Genomic DNA, 18,412 nt, shown 5'->3' with positions numbered 1-18,412 from the left:
TCACATCATCATGGTCATGGACTCCAGTCCCCTGAAACTGTAGGCTCTCAAATAAATGCATTCATTTTATAAATTCCTTTGGTCACTGCGTCTCTTCACAGCAATAGAATAGTAACTAATGCAGTCCACATACAAGTTGTCATAAAACAAATTGTCCTGCTTGAAAGTACTGACCACTGGTTTCAATGGTTCTTTTAATATTTGCCATACATAATGAACAACGCATTTATTGGCTAGTAAGTCCAGAGAGTTTAAGAAGTAATTTCTAAATTCAAGAAGTGCTACCAACTGGACTTTGGGATGTTGGGGAGATGACGTCTGATCTGATATCGGAAATGTAGATGCATTAAATGAAGTGCAGCTCTTGATTTTGAATAACATTACCTTTTAGCTCTTCATCCCGTGGTCAGTGTTGCACACCTGTGTGGCCTGCAGGTCATACAGTCCTACCTGTTGTATTTCATCCCACTCCAGAGTGCAGAGTGAGCAGACTGCTCTTTGTTTCTTAGTGTCCTAATGCTCCCAAGGATATTTCATGTAAAATGTTATTGCATGGCTATACATTCCTTAAAGTTTAAATGTCACTATGCATATTTTGATTCTCTCTTCCATCCCCTCTCCCCTGCCAGGAGAAAAAGCCGATTGCCTTATTCACAAGGGGGAATAAATGCCCAGGGGGCCCTCTGAAATATAATGAAACTGGGGAAGAAGGGAGTTAAGTGTCAAGTGAGGTCTACATGTCTGTTCTACATAAACTTTGGCAATTACAAAGATAGAAAGAATCCCGTATTTGGAAATGCTCACATTCACCAGAAGATATTGTTTGTAAATTGTTTTATGTGTTAATTTTTTAGTACATCCTGCTTCTACAGAGAATTGTAGAGGCATCAAGACTAGAAGTTAACAGTTAAGAGGTCAACTGGAAGCCAACTAAGTTTGAACTGTGTGCTTCAACACTTGGAGGCTCAACTTGGCTGTCAGTTTCTCATCTGTAAAACAGATAATAACAGCTTCTGCACATTTGTGAATCTGAACATAGTGCTTGGCACATTGATCCTTTGTCAGTCCTATCTTGTTATTACTGGTGGTAGAGGCAGTGAAAGAATCCTATGCTTCAGTTATGGTAACAGCTACAGCTGGGTGAATAAGGCTGTCACTACCCAGAGTTTGGGACTGATTCTAAGAGCTTGAGGAGCCATGTGAGCAAACTGGGAGCATGTTCATATCTAAAACTCTTTGTACATTTATATGTGAACTCTTGAACTAATCACATCTGGGGTACCCAGAAGACTTTGAATCATGTAAATGAGCATTTCAGATGTGAGTAACAGGAATTGGGAAATCTTGAGAGACTTAAGAGTTGTCTATCTGTATGTTACTTTTTCTATTGGTGTCATTTTCCTTCTTTCCCTCTTTGTTCCATCTTTCATCACCAGAAGAGAGACTTTCCTTTGGATTTTACTGACTAAGCCTTTGGGTGCTTGGGTTTTGGGTTCTTGAATTAGGCTGTCATCCCTTCTGCTGACTCTGAAGGAAACGACTCAGCAGTGTGTGTTTTCCCTCAACACTTGATTTTTATCATTGTTTGCTAAGCAATGCTTTGTTTTTAATTATCTGCCCTACTTTTAGCATGTATCACTTACTGAAATAAACTGTCTCGTTTCCTGTCCTTGGCTTCCTTAGGCGATTGGCATGCTTACTCTGATCTGTGTTGAATACTCTGTAGCCACTTGGCTACAGAGGTTGCACTGCAGTTTCACAAAGTCCCTTGCTTTCTTTAGGGCACCTTGCTAAAATCCAAGAACCAGAATGCAGTGAGACTGGATGAAGATAAAACCATTCACTCTCTGATCTTCTGAATGGTTAATGTGACCTATCCATGAAGAATCCATGATAGAATTCCCAAGATCACCTGGATGGAAGCATCATTAGATGGGAGGGGACCAGAGTTCTTGAATGACTGTGCACAGCAGATGATATCCTTTCCCAAAAAAAATGTACTGGGTTGCGGTAGGAAGAAATAAACCATACTGGGTGAAGACTCTGGAATATCAGCGGTTATCTGTAATAATAGCTACTCTATAGAGGTTGCTCATCTCAAAACAACAATTATTTATACAATTCTTTTTCTGCTAATATTTCCCTGTTTTCCAGATTGACTTTCCTGGGGTCCCTGTAGCTCTTCAGCAATGTCACATCATTCAGATCATTTTGAGTGTGATGTTGGTAATGATGGATCTCAAACCCAAGTCTTCACACGCATTTGTCTGTGATACATGCCCAGGATTGGAGAAATCCATAATGGCTTCCTGGCCTCCATTAAGTTCTATCTCAGATCTCCCTAGTGTGCTCTCAAGATTCCCATAGCTCTCCTGTGACGAACTTATTCATGTCCACTAAATATTCTGCCTGCCACCTTAATCTTCTAGACTATGTGAATGGTAGGGTTACATTATAATGAAAAGTACCAACAATCCTGTTTCCTTCACCTGTTCTCATGTATGGACTTTTGAATGTTCTAGTTTTCCTTAATTGGCCTCCTGGGAGCTTGAGTTTGACTTTCACCATTTATTTTTATTTTTGTTTGTTTGCATATTTACCATCTTAGTTTCTGTCTCTAAATGAATGTTCTTATTAAAGTATCTTCAGTGCCATCTTATCATTGAATTCCTAAAGACTCATGAATATTCTCCAGAAAAGCCTTCAGCAATCATTCGTCTAATATTTTGCAGTGTTTGGATTATGTAAAGATATCTACACCCTTTATCCATCTTCCTGTATGTCTTCTTGCATTCTCAGGTATGCTTTGGGGAAAGGTTTTCATTAGCTTTTTAGGTTTATCCTGGGTGCTACTCCACATACCACAGTTATTTCTTTTTCTGTTTTGTGTTTCCCTCTTCATCCAGCTTCCACTCAAAGTGTACAGCCCTTTCAAGTGCCAGATATTCTAATACATGTCCTTTCAACCCATTCTAATCATATCCATCATTTGTGTTCATATATCACTGTGTGTGTGTTGGTCATGAGATGTCGAAGATGTCAAAACACCTCTTCAAAATCAACTCATGTTATAGATGGATTTTCTACTTCATTTTTTTTCCTGTACAGACTAGGAAATACCTGAGGATAAACCCCCAAGAATAGTCAAATTTGCATGCCTTCTGTCAAACATGAAGTTTGGTGCCTACTATAACTTCACAGAACTGGCCTGACTCTATCCATGAATGCATCATGGTCTCTATCTTAAGCACCAAGGTTTCACTGTTTGTGTTTATTTCAGTTTTTACTACCTTGAACATACAACCAACATGTTTTAAAACAGGTCCCATACAAGAGTGCTGTCTATGTGATATGCAGCCATTGGGCTTTTAAATGGTCCCCCAACATCATCAGTTTAGCCGAGAAAATGCAGATTCTCCATGCTGGAGGTGGTTCAGTGGGCTAGAGTTCTGTTAAGCAAGAGTGATGACTTGAGTTCAGATCCCCACATCACCTACAAAAATCCAGGCTCAGCCCAGTACAATTGTAATGCTAGTAACAGAGTGGGGATAGGGGGCAGAGAGGTTGAGGAGAGGCAAGGGTATCACTGGGGCTTGTGTGGACCAACCAACCTCCAAGAGAAATAGCAAGCTCCAAGTTCAAGGAGAGACTGTGTCACAAGGGAATAAGGTGGAGAGCAAGAGAGATCAATTGACGGCTCTTCCCTGACTTCCATAGGGGCATATTAATGTGTACATTTGTGTGCACATGTGCACGTGCACACACACACACACACACACACACACACACACACAATTAGTCAAGATTCTCTAGGGGAACAGAACTGTTAGTTCAACAATGGCTGTCTACCAATGGAACAATAATCCAGTAACTGTTCAGTCCACGATGCTAATTGTTTCAACTGGTCTTCAGCATAACCTGGGATCCTGAAGAAGTAGACTTTAATGCCAGTGAAGGAGTGGACTTGCCAATGAGAGCAAGAGAAAGCAGGCAAAGAGCAAGGGCTTCCTTTTCCATGTCTTTTATATAGGGGCTGCCAACAGATGGTGTGGCCCTGATTGATGGTGGGTCTTCCCACCTCAAAAGATCTTGATTAAAGGTGGATCTTCTCACTTCAAATCATTTAATTAAGAAAAAAAATCTCTCACAGGTATACCCTGCCTGTTTGGTTTTAGTTAGTTCCAGTTGCCAATTGTAGTCAAGTTGACAAGCAAGAATAGACACACACACACACACACACACACACACACACACACACACACACACACCACTACCATCACCACCACTGACAACAATAAATGCAGATTCCCAGGCTCATCCCCAATCTGTGGAAACCTAATCTCAGGACTGGCTCTAAGAAGGGGCTAGAGAGATGACTCAGCAGTTAAGAGTACTAACTGCTCTTCCAGATGACCTGGGTTCAATTCCCAGCACCCGCATGGCAGCTCACAACTACTCCAAGATCTGACACCCTCACACAGACATACAATCAGGCAAAACACCAATGCACATAAATAAAAATAATTAAATTAGAAAAGAATAGGAAAGAAGATGCATTTACAGTAGCATCCAAGGCATTCTGGACAGTGCTTTATAGTCATTAGCAAAGCACAAGTCAGATGTAGGAAATCAGTTTTTAACTCTCCAGTACTGACAACCCTTCCAGGAGGTCGCTCCTTAGTAAACACTTGGGATTCCACTCTGCAGCATCTCTGGCCTATTTCAACAGGAGTGGGAGACATTTTAGACTCATTCACACTAAGCTGATTTGAAAAGATAACAATTTGCATTCCAAATGAGCATGGCAAGTCTGGGCTTTGTCCCTTTCCCTTTACATTGCTTCTCTGCTGCGTTGCTCTTTCCTGTTGATTGGCTGTATCTGAGTGTACTATGAGAGCACAAACTCATCAGAGGGTCCATATTATAACGATCACGCTTTTATTCCCATCACTGAGTGCAATCTGAAAGTCAGCACTTAATACCCATTGGTGCAAAAGAACTAAACTGGCAGTTCTTAACAGCCGGGTTTCCCCTTTCTCCTTTTCCCCTTCCATCCTTTTCTTTCTATCCCTTCCCTTCTCATTTTTCCCCGCCCCTCCCTTCCCTGCTCTCTGCTTTCCTTCCATCCTTTCTTCCCATCATCTCCCTGTACTCCCCTCTCCCCTCCTCTCCCTTTTCCCTCTTTTCCTCCCCTGCCATCCTCTTCTCCTTCCCCTTCTTCAATTTCCCTCATCCTTCCCCTTCCCCACTCCCTGCCTTCAAATTAATTCCATTTACAACCTGAACTACAGAGCGGGGAATTTGCGGCAGACTTTAATAACTGTATTAGTTATTGACAGAGAGGCTTTAATGCTAAATAGAAGTGGATAACTGATATTCTAAAACAGCGAAGACAACGGTGCCCACATGGGTGTGTGTGCGCCTTACTTTTTCATCAGAGTGTTTTTCTTCTTGTGCCATGGGATATTTTTCTAACTCCCCATGGTGATTCTTGCTTAACATTTATCTTTCTCATAATGATGTATTTAAATGTTTTCAAGATGTCAAAAGTTTGACTCTAATCACAGACAGCACTTAGTTAATACAGTTTCCATTTAAAAATGTATACTTAGTAACTACTACAAATACATGCTCAGTCTGTGTTTACATCGCCATGGGCAAGGAACTGAATTTATGCATGTCCTCTTGTTCCCAGCCCATCATTCCTCTAGCACTGATGTTGTCTTAATTGTTTGCTGTCTTTGCCTCTGATCCTAACATCACAGTTTGTTCTCTTATCACAGAATGGCTTTAGCACAAAGGTTCTACTTTTCATACACAGTTTCAAGCTGTGGTCCTGCTTACTTGACAGCTGCATAGCCTTGCATGGGATATTTGATCCCTACTTCACTTTACCTTTGATATACAGAAAATAATATCCTTCTATGGGGAGCTTTAATCAGCATTAACTGTAAGACTATATTCATTTATTTAGCATGGTGTCTGCACCAGAAGAAAGTCCCAGTAAGTCTAATTAAAATTTAAGTCTAATTAAAGATTTCTGTCTCTTTAACAATACTAAGTATTGTCTCTAATAATAATAAGTAGTATTAATTCCACAATGGAAAAGACACATCACTGTGGTGCCTGCATTATATGGACATTAACAAAGGCTGACTAAAGGAAGCTAATGAAAACAAGTTCTGTAAAAGCCCAGAGGAGGGAATGGTCAACTGTGTGAGCATTCAGGATCATGCTGTTTTGAATGGAGATGTTACATAAATAGGGCATTTCTGAGCAGGAAAGAATGAAAAGGTGCTATATTATAATGTCCACTCCAAAATTCAATGTTGGAATGTAGTTGCGTCAGATTCCAAGTTAGGATTGGGAAGAAGAGTCCATCTACATGATGGGTGAGTGTCTCCATGGTGCAAGTTGTCATTGTGAGTTCTTCCTGTTTGGCTCTCTGACTTCCTCCCTCTCTATCCCACTGACTTCTCCGACCCTCTACTATGCTATGGCAATGCAGGCTCTCACAAACCTTTACTCTTGGACCTCTATGCTTCTGTGATTGTGAAGTTTGGAATGTGCTCTAGCTGTAGTAATCTCTCACAGCAGCACAAGACTAGAAGTCACATAATGTAAATGCATGAGTGATGCTGTATGGTGTATGGTTGATCCTGTGTGAGTGTGAAGTAGGCACAGTCAAGAAAGAACCTTCTGGGACACCATATGTCCCAAGTTGTACTGAAACAGAGGCACCAGAGGCCTGATATTACTAAAGGGGAATTGGAAAGATGACAGTAGTCTTAGTCATTTCAGGATGCAATAACAAAGACCACATGAGAAGTTACCAACAACAAAGGCTTACTTCTGTGTAGGAATCTCCAATTCAAGATAGTATCCTGCTCAGGTCTGGTATTAACCCATTTCCTAGCTTATAAACCATTGCTGTCTTATTGTTTGTTTACTGTCCAGGAACTGGGAGACTTCTCTATCCTCTTAGAATAACACTAATCCTATCACTCAAGCCCTGCTTTCATAATAATTACTCTCCCAACCTTCTAACACACATCATCTAAAGTCAACATACTGACACACTGGAAATTATTGTCTCAATATAGGAAGCCTGCATGAACATAAATGTTCAGTTTGCAGTAGTTAGTAAACCAATCTTAACGGCGAGGGAGAAAACAGAGGTCGTGGGCCCATAGAGGAGTATGCGTGTTTGAGATACTGTGGATTGGTAGAGTATGTGGCTGGCTGGGTTTTGTGGGATGAGTTCAGGAGAGTGAGTGACTTTGAGTTAAGTGCTTTCCTGACTCCGAATGCTGCTCCCCCAAAATACGCTTTTGCTCTTTCTCTTCATTTCAAAGTATGACCCAGCACCCACTCCTTATGACTATTTCTCCGTACACTTCACCCCACTGTTCCCCAGTGCCTTTCTACCACCATCTAAAGAGAGACCTCTGCTTCCTGTGTCCTGCATGCTGTCTTCTGTGCTCCTTCCCCGTGATATGGGCTCTGATATTTCCAATAAAACTATTCCTGAAAGCAACTCTAATATTATTCCTTGGAAGAACTTTGCCCGGCCACAAAGAATGATGTCACCCTCTTCTGTGTCTGACTTTTACAACACATTTAATCTCTTCTGTGTGATGGACTTGTCCATTCCTGTCGCACCTGCTGTGCGGCCTGCATCCGAGAATGTAGCGAGGTAGTAGGGATAGATGACACAGAGACCGGTCAGTTGCTTTAAGAAAACTTTATGCTTCCCCAGTCAGCTTAGGAGGGAGACCCCAAGTCCGCTTAGGAAAGAGAACTCAGGAGAAGAAGTCTCTCCAAGAAAAAAAAAAAAAGCTTCCCTTTTAAGGACTTCTGCCATCCATCTACATACAATTCTTTCCAGACTTCTCACCCTCCTGGCTGGTGGTTTAATCTCCGGCCCCAGAATCAGGGAGACACCACCCGCAGGGGGGACAGGAAGAAGCATCTAGCCATAGGGGGTGTCAAAGTCATGGTGTTTCAGTGAGCAAGCCCTTACCTGAGCCCTATCAAGAACTTTATAGCACTGAATTGTTTTCAGTAAACATTATCTCACAGCTGCCTGCTCCCAGGCCAAAAGGGAAGTGGGTCTCTGTTCAAGGTCTGGTGTCCCCACACATTCCTGCTTCAGATAAGGACATTGTGTATCTCCAGCCTCCTGTCTTTAGAATTTTAACCCTGTGAACTGGATCACTGGGAGTTTGAGCAGAACTGACATGTATCATTTTGGGCTTGGGCATTTGGGAATTTGGGAGTATCCCTTAGTTTTCCTTCTTCTGTCCATGAGTTTTGAGGGAAGAACTCCAATGTGATGAGGTTGAAAGTGTGAAATGACAGAGGATGAAGTCTCTAATTTAAACTTCATATTAGTGACCAAAGCCAAGGTAGCATGTGAAACCCTATCCTGGTTAACTCCCGTGATTTAGGAGTCAACTTATTATCACAGCAAGATGTAGTCTTCATGAACAATTAAACTCTAATTCTTGGTATCTTCTTATGGGATAGAAACTAAGTTAATTCATGAATCCTTTTTTAAAAAAAATTTCATTGTCTTTTTTGATTCATAAATACATCTTGTGTGTGTTTTATATAAGTACCACACACTAACAGATTGTATCACTGGAGTACCATATGGATACACTTTGAATAGAATCACATCATATATTTTTATTATCTAATGAAAATAGATTTACTCAGATATGTGGTAAGTTGATATCCACGTGTTAGCTTCACCCCATTTCTATTTTCCTGTACTTTTAAAACATCAAATTATCCTCTGCTGTACTTGACTCTGCTTCCTTATTTCAGGTCAGAAAATGGACAATGTTACTTATGGCAGTTTTGGGAGCTTTCAGTCATAGTCTACTGACTTATACTTTGTGTTTATAAGGAAAACAAAAGGAGCAAAACTTGTCTACTTCTGACCATCAATCTCATTTGGAGGATGCAGGCAAGTACGAGGATCTTCTAGTTATGCAGAAATGCCTAACGCAGATGGCATGTTGGTAAGTGTTTCTATCGTTGCTTGAAACTGGGCCTCAGTTTACTCACTCTCTTGTAACAATGTCTTTTGTTGTGTTTTCCCTGAATATTTCTGTGTTGGTGTGATGCCACCAATTAAAAATATGTACAGGTTGCCTCTTGCTCTTGTGCAGTGTTTCTTATCCTGTGGGTTGCAACCCCTTTCAGGGATCAAACGACCCTTTTACAGGGATCACCCATGACCACCAGGAAACATAGATGATAACAATTCATAACAGTGGCAAAGTTACAATTATGAAGAAGCAACAAAAATAATTTGATGGTTGTGAGTCAGTACAAGATGAGGAACTGTATTAGATGGTTGTGTTGGTAAGAAGGTTGAGAAGCATGGCTCTTGGGGCCCTTCATTAAAACAAGATGTCTTAACTAAAATGAAACAGCAATGGTTTCCTCCTGCCCTGCTGTTTACAATACAATCTCTGTGCATGCGTGGGACTTTGATTTTTAAAACTTATTATCACTGAGTGATTTTAGAAACATTACAAATAATAATAATACATGATTGGAAAGCAAAGGGGAATTCCATCTGAATGACAGCAGCCATGCACGAAAACCCTCGAGTAGTCTCTCCTTGAAGGCTGAGATATTGGCAGAAACTCTTACCTAATTCGCAGGACAATTTAATAGAAAATTTCAACTGCTGCGTGTTCTGATTCTTTTTATTTTCTTGCTTTGCAAAGGAAGTTAGATGTGCAGGGAAAATTATCCCTCCTGATTATGGCAAATACATGCTTTTAAGACTTTGAAAGTATTGCCTTTATTTTTTTTTTCTCCTAATGAAGCAGTACCTGGAATAAACAGAATCAGGAGGTGTGAGCCATTCTCAGCCATGAAGGCTCTGAGTTGCCTGTGTCCTTTATTGGAACTCTGCCTACTGTTGAATTAAACAAGTGTTTGACGCCACTCTGGGCCTCACCATGAATACACATTGGAACACAGAGCACCCTTAAAACACCCTTAAAGGTAACACTCCTCTGTTCTGTCCATGCTTAAATCACGGTATAAAGGGGAAAGGGCCTAGGCATTTTTTGGTTTGGAAAGTTACTATGCATTCTGTGGACGTAGGCATTCATAAAGTGGAAGCTATCGGCAGCATGCGATGGAACAGGAGGTTGGACTGTAGGGAAGTCCTGCAGTCAAGATATCCCTGAGTGGCTGGATATCTGTGAATAAGGATTATCACAGTACCTGGAGGCACCAGGGAGAGGTTTCTAGAGCTAAACCATACCTCCGTGATGGTTAATGTTGTCAACTAGACAAAATTCAGAATTATCTAGGAGTCAAACCCCCAGGCATGCTTATAGGGGATTGTCTTAATGACTTAGACTGATGTGGGAAGATCCATGTTAATTACTGTGAAATCACTCCTTGGTCAGGGAATTCTGAACTGGAGTTTCTTCATAAAGTGGAGAAAATGATCTGTGTACACATGCATGCATGCATTGCTCTTTGGTCCTCATTTGTGGTATAATGACACCAGATCCCAGAAGCTTTTGCCACTATGACTGCCCTGCTGTGATGAATGGAAACCTGGAACTGGGAGACAAAATGAACCCTTTCTCCCTTAAACTGCTTTTATCAGAAGGTTTTTCTCACACTAGGAAAGAAGTAAGACACCTGTGCCCATTCTGCCAGGATTCCTACTTATTGGATTTTGGCTGATGGCTTTATTACATATATATATATATACATATATGGATATATATGATATAAATATGATATATATATCATAAAGCCATCAACCAAAATCCAGTAAGTAGGGATATCTATGTATATGTCTATATCTATCTATTTCTATTTCTATATCTATATCTATATTTCCACCAATGTCTGTAATTGTAATACTGATTGTTGTTAAAATACATTCTGGGGGTCTCTCTGCAGCCTCTCAGCTTCTCTGTGGATGAAGTAAATTCCTGTCTTCCTACTAGCCATATTCCTTAGTTTAAATTGATTCCTAATATAAGTACAGAGATATGAAGAATGTGCAACCAGACTGAAAATTGGCAGGCCCGGCCTTTGTCAGGTGGTCAATTCCATTACATTTATCTATACCCATAAATACCTGAGGGCCATTATATGCAGTTAAGGTGTACATGTGAATGTAAGGTAAAGGAAAGGGTGAAAACTTAAGGGAACAGTTAATGTCTTCTGGAACAGCAGGAGCGAAGATAGATTTACAAACAACTATAAGTAGAAAGGGCGTAGGTACTAAGGAAAGCACAAGGGAACAATGAGATTCTAGAAGCTGCCAATTGTAGCTGGGCTAAGTGGGAGGCTTAATTTGTTTAAGCCTCTAGGAGGCTTTCTAGAGAAACCAGCCAGAGTAGAATTCCCCAGTGCTGGTTGGGAGTGTCAGCACAAAAACCCAGCTTTCAACTCAAAGGGATTCAGAGACAGTTTATTTTGGAGCCCAAATATGAGTGACTATGGCCCAGGAACACAGAATTAGGTTACCTCAGGTTTCATGTTTCAACGTGGAAGCAAGCACAAGGAGCTTTTAGGGTAATGGAGCAAAGAAAGTCATAAATCAAGGCTTTTAACATGAATTGTTGGAAGTATTAAGTATACAGAACACAGTGGAGAAATCTTAGATATGACCTCAGATGTAAACTCATAGCATTCTTTGTCCTTAGCCTGGGAGTGAATAGACCGTTGTGTAATTAATATATTCTGAAGTTGTTTGTTTTTTTTTTTTAAATATGCTGTCAGGATGTTTGGCTTGGCTAGTAACAGAACGTTAGATCTGGGAGTGATGGGGGCCAGAAATGGATAAATATATAAAGCTAAAAATTGTCCCTGTTAAATAATAATTGGGCTTAGAAATTGCAAAATTCTAACCTTTTCACACCTTCGAAGTTTTAATTAGACAATTGGCCTATGTATAGGGCTTCTTTCCAGGAATTCTCATTCATAGGAGGCTCATAGAAGGGTGTTCTAATTATTATTATCTCTTTTATTTGTTCTTTACCAAAGAGGAGGAGAATCTGGTCTCTTAATGGACTAATGAATGTGACATATTGCTTGTCATTCTTGTACTGCTTTGTAAGGACTCTCCTGTCCCCGTTGTATTTTATGACTTTTTGTCTTGCAATTCTCGGCTTCGTGAAGGCAGGAAAGCAGTGTTTCCTCTTTCCATTGTACTGTGCACACTATAAGTGCAAAGGTAGCGCTAGTTAAACAAATAAAACCATGATGAATGTAGAGCTGTGAGATAAAAATGAATAATAATTAATGGGGATGTTGGTAAGCAGAACCAGGTAGCGTTCCTATCCACAGGTGCCACAGGAGCACTGAGCTCACAATGAAGGCTCAGGATCTCCATTTACACAGAGAGAAACGGAGATACATAGAGGTCTAGGGGCACAGTGAAATGGCACAGAGTGCACAGTCAGTGATGGACATCATTAGGGACTTTTTTCTTTTTCCATCTGCATGTGGTGTGGGAGGCACAGGGATCATATGCATTCTTTTTTCCAGAGGAGGACAAGAGGCTCAGAGAGGGGAAATTTTAGGTAGAAGTTACTGATAGAGACAGTGAACTCCGTGGGATAACAGTATAATAGAATACTTTTGCAGATGCCGATGGCCCCCTGGTAGCCTGCTCTGTGGGAGTTGCTTGAGTGAGCACAGGTCAGAGAGCTTCTCTAATGGAAGACAAGGGGGTTGGCATGGGTCACTAGGGCAGAGAGATATAAAATCAAGCAGCTCTTGAATGGGAGTGCTAGTCCTGACTCCCCTATGAATTTGTGACAGCTGGGAAAAGTTACTTCCCTTTGTTTGGCTTTGACTACTTCATTCCTCACCCCACAAGAGAGAGCTGAGCCAAGATAATTTATAAGGCTCCTCGCGATTGAAACAGGCTGAGTTGAATATACAGACGTATCACATTGTAGGAATAATTTTAGAATAGTAGCATATTCACCAATGAGTCTAAAGATGCTTAAGTTAAAATTGGGTTTAAACCTAGCTCTCTCTATAGATCATTCAACTTTACAGATACATAAAGAAGGGGTGACTGAGACACAAATAACAGTGGAATTCTTATGTTCTTCAGTATCACCTAATGATGAGGTAGAGGATGAAGCATGTGACATTGTCTCCCAGGCTCTATCATATGTTACAAAGTATGACAATGGAGCAGGTGGGTCTCCATCGCCTCGCTTCAGTTGCTTCCTTTAAAAATAAGAATGAAATGATAGCTTGGTCTTTTCCCAGAGTCATGCCATGTTGATCATGTGTGATATCAGATGCACAGATAGCTTGCAAACTGTAGAGAACTCTGCAAGTCATAGACCGGTATATACACTGTAGAGGTGCAGCATTATTATCATCAGTTACCCAGCGACTTCTGGTATATTCATGTGGGGACAGCAAGCTTTCCTTGGCTGGGTTATTCACTTCCAGCCTCAAAGTTGGTCTTAGGGAAAAGAGCAGATCTATTTCTGTTAGCTTTATCTAAATCCCCGAAGTGACCTGGCTGGTTTCCCAGAACTTCATCAAAGCAGAGTATAAACCATTGGGGCTGGTCAGCCTGAAATGTGAAGAAAATCCATTATGGCTTCCCCTTTGCTAGGCGCTTGACACATTCAAGGGTTTTACGTACCTGGCCCATTTGCTGTTTGAGTAGTAGCTTGCATGTATGACCTTGAAGGAGCCACTCACTTCTCCTTTGTAAGCCTGGGTGTCTTGATCTGCACATTTTAGTTGGGTTGACATGATGAGGTTATTTACAACCCCCTTGAAATAATAAGGTTGTAAAATGAAGAGATCGATATAAACCAGGGTCAGGGCCCCTCCCACAGACTGCTCAAAGTCAGTGTTTCCTGTGTCAGGTGAAATGCTCTCTGGACTTTTTTCTTCTTTTTTCTACCCCCCCCCTCTCTCATATGTAGATTAGACACTAACTTGGATGTCAAGTTTGAGTTACTCTGCCCTAACACCTGAGCCCTCTGGTCACAGACAGAACCAAAAAGTGAGACCTGCTCGCCTTCTGGGCTTCTCATTTCCTCACATTCCAGGCCAGCATTTTGAACTTAGCATTCTGGATTTGTTACCTCCAGGACATGGTGGTCACTCCATAATTACAGCGGAGGAAACCTTAATAATAAGGCAAGGCAATGCCTGGGCATAGGAGACAAAAATCAAAGACATCCCTGGCCATTATCAACAGAAGGCAGAACAGCGGAGTCCAGTGTGTAGGAGAGAGGGAAGGGACATATGTGAAATTCTGGGTCTCATGGCATGCATGTGGGAGCACTTTATAATGAGTCATCGGATGATCATTTGCTGAGTTGAATTCCTTCCTGTGTCGGTCACATTTGTTTTTCCAAATATTACAGTATCAGCGCTGGGGAAGCCTATGATATGCCTGGGAGCAGCCAACCCCTTAGCATGTGTTCTTACTGGGGCAGCAGCAGTTAATGTGTGGGCAAGGCCACAGTGATGTTTTTGCTTTCACCACCAGCCCCATGTGCTAAAGTGTCCACAGGCAGAAAAGGACACAATCTGAAGAAAGTTTCTTTTGTATGTTGTAGTCCCATCCTCAAGCCGTACTGCCCACATACAGTGTGTCTGAGCCAGCCTCTCCCTCCTGCCCTTCCTCTTTTCTTCCTAGTCTATCTCCCTGTTTTCCCTCCCCTCCCTCCTCCTTCCCTCCCCTCTTCCCCCTCCCTCCCCCTCCCTTTTTCCCTCTTCCTCCCCCTCCTCCATCCTTCTCACTCCCCTCCCCTTCCCTTTTTCTCTTTCCAGAGCCCTCCCTCACTCCTCTCCTTCCTTCTCTTTTAAGAGCAGAGGAGGGGATTTTTCCAGTGTTACGTAAAATCCATAGTGGTTATCTACTGGCTCTTACTGCTTCCTTTAAACCCAGATTCTGTTTCCTGGGCTCTTCTACTGATACTTCAAATCATTCAAGCCCTGTTGCTGGAAAAAGTGGTTCAACTCCCATCATTCCGACTGCCGAACACATATACCTGGTCTGTAGATGAACTTCTGCCTCCTACCTACTTCTCACAAATTGCTTCCTCAGCAGCCTCCCATGCCCACCACCATGACAGGCACACAGCAGATATGCAGACTTACTGAACAGTCTTAGCATTTCAGAAACCAGTAGATCAGCAAAGGGAAAACTCAATGGAAAGTATGGGCCCCCTCCTCATTGACAGTCACACAGAGCACTTCAGATTGTTTCTGTAGTTTCTGTCACTGCACCCAAACTGAGAAGGCCTATAGGAACCAATGCAGCAGAAACAGGCGTGGCAGTGGGGGGCATTCCTCCCCCAAATTCCTAGCCATTTACTCAAAGTTTAGTTATGGTTACTCCGTGAAACATGGCACAATAAAATCAAATGGAATATAGGGTAATAGAAAGGCCTTTGTCTGATTAGGGAGATAACGTGGTTGGTGAAGTGCCTTCCGTGCAGTCATGAGGACCTGAGTCAGGATCCCTAGTACCTACACAAGCTGAGCATGATGACAGACATCTAGAACCCCAACATTGCGCAGTAGAGCTGGATCTCATTGGTGGGCACCTGTAGCTCATTGGCCATCCGGTTTATTTGAATCAATAAACTCCAAATTTAGTAAGCAAAAGAAAGGGGGAAGTGGCTTTGGAAGAGACATTCTTCTTTGACTTCTCGCATCCATGTATGAGTTCATACATGTGTATGTGCACCCACATGAACATTTTCATTTAACACATGTGTGCATACCTGCATGTGCACATATATACAGAAATCTTTATAACCAAGATTACATTGCAACAAAGGTATTAATTTCAATAATCAGTCAATAGTTGATTAAGATGAATGGACCCAGTGTCTTTAGATAAACATTAGTATTAGTTATTATCAGCTCCTGTCCCTTCTCTTCTGCACACATAATAGACTCTGTGTCTCAGTCTCTTTGTTGTTGAGCAGAACTATAAAATTTGTCTTATACATGACAATTGGCCTCCTAGGCAGAGTAAACATTGTAAAGCCAACTTGTATTTTTGATGTCTTTTAAACTCTGTTTCTGGCTTATACTTCTCTAGCCTTTGATTCTCTGTTCTTACATGATAAGGGGATGGAGATGAACAAATGGCCCATAATTCATGGCTGGGAACCCACAACACTGGCATACTGCCCCACCCTGTAATTTGCACGTGGGAAATAAGAACATCAGTACCATACCCCCGAAGTTTCAGTTTGTCTGTTCCTATAGTGTTACCCGAGTATTCCTATAGTAGTTCTCTGAGTAGTGGCTCTCCTGCGGGTACTGGCTGGTGTGTACAGATTTTCTTGGGAGCATCCATGCTTCTGAGCAGGATGCTCATCCTTGTGTGCATCCCTTACTACCTCCTTTACAAACCACAGATCAGAGCAAAAACAATAGCACATCCGTATGTCAAAAAATGAACAGTTTTGAGATGCTGGTGACTCTATCTACAAAGGAGTCACTGGCTACTCTGTGCCTTGTGGTCCTGGATAGAAATGTGTTTAAATTCTTCCTCCCAGGAAACTGTGAATGGCATGCGGAAGAGGAGAGGGTCAACACATGGCCACTAATGTGATTAATCCAAGTGTTTAGTATAAATGGCTGCTAGTATTTAGCGGTACCTTAGAGGGATTGAAACTAGTTAAACATATGGGTGGAGGGGGCAGATTAATGAATAAGTCAGCAGCAGTGGAAGGGGTAGGTTATTTTTCAGTGGAGCAGTTAATAAACATCCCTACCTTCACATTACATGTGAGGGATCTCAGCTTAATCCTTTAAATGCTTTCACCATCTGTAATTAGGTAATTAGTTTGGGGAGAGTTGTAGCACATGTACAAGGAGAGAGGAAAACAACAACTGCATATGAATAAATACGAGCTGTTTATTTCATAGCAAAACAGGGCTGTTCAATTCTCTGTTGGTTCAGCATAGCATTGGTCCCAGGATCGACACTGGCCTTCCAGAGAGTAAGAAGGATGGCTTTGCTCTCTGTAAGACCAGGGCAGTCGCTACAGAACTCTGGACTCTTCACAGAATATCAGATGCCCTTGATTAATTTCTAAGCAGGCATCAGGGGAGAGCATAAGGCTATGCCCTGAAGGATTTCCAAGCCACCAGATCTGAAATGAGCCTGGTCCTTTTTTATATATTAAAGAATGCCTTGGTGTACCCTGAAATTCCATGACATCTGGTTCTCATCCTGTCGCTTTTTAATCCTTAATTATTCCCCTCTATATGACTTTCTAGTGCTATGACCTTTTTGTGTTTGAGAGTGAGGCTGGGTGCAAGAGGAAGTTGGAGATCTCACCTCTGAAAAGTTTGCAGTCCCTTGGTAGTTGGGTGAGTAGGACACGTGAATCCGTGAGCCATAATACAATGGGGACACTTTTACCCAATCAATGGGCTGTATGTGAGGGGGTCTCCGTGGGCCTTGGAGACACTGACTTCAGGGTCTTCTCTCCCTTTTGCTCTTCTAACCTCTTCCAGAATGTATTTTCATTTTTCTTCTCCAGATCTGCAACTTCCCTGTTCCTGTCACACTGTACCTTGGGCTTGGCAATATAATAAAGCTGAAGATTGTTTTTAAAATACATTGTCACTGTGACATGTGACAAAAAAGTCATTGCTACTTATCTTTATGGGAAAGACAATTTTCAATTAGGTTCAATAGCATGAAAAAACTGTGGATTGTTCTTTTTTTTACTTGAGTTTCAAGAGAAAGAACATCTCATTTTGGAGAATGAAAGGACATGCAAAGAACGTATAAAAAAAGAAATTGGAAGAATGAACAAAGCGATGAAATTGTACGTGATAGTTAGCCTGAGGTACTCAACTATTTGCTTAATAAGAGAGTTAATGGAATGGGAAAGAAGGTTCAAAAACTGATGGTACAGATTGTACTAATGATGAAAGGGCATATGTAAAATATTTATTTTTGGATCATTGAGGGAATTTATCAAGAAACTGCAATAATTTTTAAAATAGACATTCTTAAACATACAAAAGAATTCTCTCTCAATAAACCCATAATATATCAAAATGCATTAAATTCACCTACCCCACTTAATAGGTCCCACTGTTTAGCAACACAGTGTAGTATTCGGAGTTCCTTTGGTGATCATAGGGATGGCTCATTGCTGTTGCCCAGTGTCAAAAGAGAGCATTAGTCCATGTCATCAAGAAGGATGACATGACAGTTTAAGGATAGTTGATATTAATGTGAACTGCATTTATAACATTGTAAAGTGTAGAAATGGTTAGTTCATCCATCATCAAGTCAGTGAATGTTAGCACTATGAGTCCTGAATTGAATTGTTAATGGTCGATGCCATTATATACAATCATTTTTCATAAAGCAATGGAGAACAAA

Source organism: Mesocricetus auratus, unplaced genomic scaffold (genome assembly GCF_017639785.1).
Source record: "Mesocricetus auratus isolate SY011 unplaced genomic scaffold, BCM_Maur_2.0 Super-Scaffold_100024, whole genome shotgun sequence".
NCBI classification, from domain to species: Eukaryota; Metazoa; Chordata; class Mammalia; order Rodentia; family Cricetidae; genus Mesocricetus; species Mesocricetus auratus.
The sequence above is the reverse complement of the archived record's forward strand: the minus strand, read 5'-3'. Positions refer to the sequence as shown.